Genomic DNA, 4,247 nt, shown 5'->3' on the forward strand with positions numbered 1-4,247 from the left:
AGATCTTTCCTTGTTTATTTTATTTTTTGTCAGTTTTTGGCAGGGCTGAGTTTGAACCCACCACCTCCAGTATATGGGGCCAGCGCCCTACTCCTTGAGCCACAGGAGCCGCCCCTTGTTTATTTTAAATATAGGTGCTTACAGCTATAACTTTTACCCTGAGCACTGAGAGCCAATGAATCAATAACTAGGACAGCTGACAAACATGACAGTCTTTTCAAAATGTGGTTCTGGAATAACCGGATATACTGCTTATACACTTCGAAGAGGTGAGTTTAGACTCCTACTTTATTCTTTTTTTAAAATTTAAACTTAATTTTATTTTATTTATTCATTTATTTATTAATTTCAGTTTTTGGCCGGGACCGGATTTGAACCCACCACCTCCGGCATAGGGGCCGGCGTCCTACTCCTTTGAGCCATAGGCGCTGCCCTCCTAATTTATTCTTTATGCATGGAAAAAAATAGAAAGCTAAAACTATAAGACTTTAGAAGAAAATATAAGACAAAAATCTGTATAAGTTCTTACATAACAATGGTGCACTAACCATTAAAGACGCAATTGATAAATAGGAATTCACCAAAATTTAAAACACTGTTCTTCTAAAGATATTGTTAAGAACATGCAAGCCAAACACTGGAAGAAAGTATTTGCAACAAATACATATAATAAAGCCTATGTCCAGAATATACAGAACTCTTACAATTGAGTAATAAAACAAACAACCCAATTAAAAATGGCCAAAGGACACATACAAACAATTCACAAAATATGATATACTTGTTGCCAATAAGCACAGGACAAGATATTCTACTTCATTAGTTATCAGAGAAATACAAATGAGGAGCACTTGTAACCCACAAGAATGACTAACATTAAAAAGATTCCCAGTAGAAGTGTTGACAAGTTTGTGGAGCACGGAAACTCTCATATATTGCTTTATGTGAATGTAAAATGGTAAAACCACTTTTGAAAATGAGTTGATTATTTCTTATAAAGATTATTTCCCTATAATCCAGCCATTCCCCTCATGGATATTTATCCAGGCTAAATAAAAACATATATACATATATATATATATATATATATTTTTTTTTTTTTGTAGAGACAGAGTCTCACTTTATCACCCTCGATAGAGTGCCGTGGTGTCACACAGCTCACAGCAACCTCCAACTCTTGGGCCTAGGCAATTCTCTTGCCTCAGCCTCCTGAGTAGCTGGGACTACAGGCGCCTGCCACAATGCTCAGCTGTTTTTTGGTTGTAGCCAGCATTGTTGTTTGGTGGGCCTGGGCTGGCTTTGAACCTGCCAGCTCAGGTGTTATGTGGCTGGTGCCTTACCTGCTTGAGCCACAGGCATCAAGCCACTTACACTTTATTCTTAATTGAGGTAAAGTATATGCAACCAAAATATGTAACTTTTATGGAATTGAGTTGGCAGTTTAAATGTTATGTCCCTTTTTTATGTTTCTTTGTGAGTTTTGCCATTGTTATTATTATTAACTAGAGACAAGGTCTTACTCTGTTGCCCAGGAGTGCAGTGGTTCTATCATAGCTCATTGTAGCCTTGAACTGGGCTCAAGTGATCCTCCTACCTTAGTCTCCAGCTAGGACTAGGGGAATATACTACTGAAGTGGGTCTCTGAAAAGCAAAAAGCAGACAATGTTTATTATTCAGAGGGAACTCTGTAACGCAGAGAGCAGAGTCAAAACTGACAAAACAAAGCATAGGGCCAGAGAAGATTAATGTAGGAATGAACTTATTCAAAGGCAGACATGGAAAAACAGGGCACAGGGGAGTCTGTTAAAGTACATGTAGTGAGAATAAGATGGAGTCATGCAGGCTACAGTGGACATGACACAGCTGTGGTTTAGGTCCTGCCTGACCTTCACCTCGGAGTCTCTCATTTGACACAGCTGGTCTAGGTGGTTTAGGTCCTGCCTGACCTTCACTGTCTCCCATTCTTACTCTTTTGTAAATTTAGCTCTCACCCTAAAGATAGCTATTTATGTAGCTCAGGTGGATTGATTTTAGGAGATTAACTTTTGAAGTGGAATGTTGTAATAAGTCACTGAGTTATACTAAGGGTTAATATGATCTTTGCAAATTCAGAAAGAATGCCACACTGAAAAAAGGTTAGCTTTGCTGTGTCTAAGAAATAAAAATTTGAGTAAAGATTGGTGAGCCATTTCTGCCACCCCTCTACTGTTAAGCCTTGTCTTATTTATTTTTAATTTTTATTTATTTATTTATTTTGCAGTTTTTGGCCGGGGCTGGGTTTGAACCCACCACCTCCAGTATATGGGGCCAGGGCCCTACTCCTTTGAGCCACAGGCACCCCTCAATTTTTAAATTTTTTTTTAGAGACAGAGTCTCACTTTATCACCCTTGGTAGAGTGCCATGGCATCACAGCTCACAGCAACCTCTAACTCCTGGACTTCCAGGTGTCCTCAGACTACGGCCCATGGGCCACATGCTGCCCACCTAGGACATTTATCCGGCCCACTGGGTGTTTTTGCCGCCACTGCTTGTCCTGCTTAGCAGCTGACTTGTCCCAGGGCCCGCAGTCTGGCCTCCAATGGTCTGAGGGACAGTGAACTGGCCCCCTGTTTAAAAAAAGTTTGAGGACCCCTGAGTCTTAGACCATTCTCTTGCCTAAGTAACAGGGACTACAAGGTGCCCTCCACAACCCCATTTTTTTTGTTGTTGTTGTTGCAGTTTGGCTGGGGCTGGGTTCCAACCCACCACCCTTGGTATACGAGGCCGGCGCCCTACCCACTGAGCCACAGGCACTGCCCCCTTGTCATAATTTTTGTAGAGCTTTTTTATGTCTATCAATAAACTCCGAATACTCTAATGTGACATGTACTCTTTATTTTATCCTGTCCGCTCAGAAGAGATGTGTCAATTGAAAGCCTCTGTTCAAAGTATAACTTAGTGTGGCTTGAAGTGCCTCCCAATTTATCTGGGTTTCTCCCTAAGAGAAATTGCCTGTGAAAATGACAAGTTTTCTTTTTTCCGGCTGCTTTTTCCCAAAAGAAAGTTGCCCATCCTCTTCTGTTTGTTAGTGATGTATCTTTCAATTCCTTGACCACACAAAACCCGGCGGTTTAAAGCTCCAACACAGTTTCACTACCATGGCCTGATAATTTTAAAATTTTTCCAAGGACAGTGTCTTCCTTTTGTCCAGACTGTTCTTGAACTCCTTGCCTGCCTCAGCCTTCCAAAGCGCTGGGATTACAGGCATGAGCCACCATTCTTGTTTTGTCAGTTTTAAAAATTTGTGATTTGTACTTTATTCATTCCAAATAAGTACTAATTTTCACTTCTAATTTTGTATTCACAAATTTTACTGCAGTGCTTCTGTTTAAGAACATCCTACAAGTGTAAGCTTTGGGCTCTACAATACCTGAATGCACCTTGGATGGATGAGTATCAGGACATAATGTTCAGAGTAAAAGAAGCAATTTGCAGTGCTTGCTTCTGCAGCACATATACTAAAATTGGAACCATACAGAGAAGATTAGCATGGCCCCTGCGCAAGGATGACACGCAAATTCGTGAAGTGTTATATATTTTTTTAATAAAATAAAAAAATAAAAAAAGAAGCAATTTGCAGAAAAACGCCCTTAGTATAATTCCATATCAAAAGTTCAAAAGCATGCAAAACTTATTAATGTGCTGTTATAGGTAAAAACAAATGTGAGATGATTATAAGGTAAGGCCCATAGAACGCTTCAGAGATAGGATGAAATTAAGAGTTTTGTTTGCTGCACCCACTTTTGCCTTCATGGCACTTTTCTCCTTAAAAAAATTATGAAAGTTGGGAGGCGCCTGTGGCTCAAAGGAGTAGGATGCTGGCCCCATATACTGGAGGTGGTGGGTTCAAACCCAGCCCCCACCAAAAACTGCAAAAAAAAAAAAAAAAAAGACAAAAGTTACATTTTATGACTGTGTTGGTATAAAGACTAATATAGTTGTGTGATACAGTAAAGCATTTTCTTCAACCTAAAGTTTTTCCCTTTTTTCTGATTTTATAAGCAGGTGAATTACTTTTTGTGTCCCTCAAACTATTCCAATGCCTTGCCCTCAGTTATAGTGTCTACTGGTTAAATCTCCTTGTTCAGAATCTAATGTTCTGTTTCTTACACTGTGGGGAGTAGTTTGGCATTTCTATTTTTTCACATATACTTTATTATCAATTTAAGAAATATACAGCAAGGCTCGTCGCCTGTAACTCAGAGGC

The 4,247-nt window shown here is 39.6% G+C and overlaps 1 non-coding gene across 1 annotated transcript; it reads left to right on the forward strand.

The window, feature by feature from the left end:
- Nucleotides 1-3,474: 3,474 nt before the first annotated feature.
- Nucleotides 3,475-3,581, forward strand: LOC111726966. The gene has a single exon (XR_002774630.1). It is a non-coding gene; the product is annotated as a U6 spliceosomal RNA (small nuclear RNA).
- The last annotated feature ends 666 nt before the right edge of the window (nucleotides 3,582-4,247 follow it).

The sequence above is a fragment of the Otolemur garnettii genome, unplaced genomic scaffold (genome assembly GCF_000181295.1).
Source record: "Otolemur garnettii isolate 467f Iridium unplaced genomic scaffold, OtoGar3 scaffold00087, whole genome shotgun sequence".
Classification (NCBI taxonomy): Eukaryota; Metazoa; Chordata; class Mammalia; order Primates; family Galagidae; genus Otolemur; species Otolemur garnettii.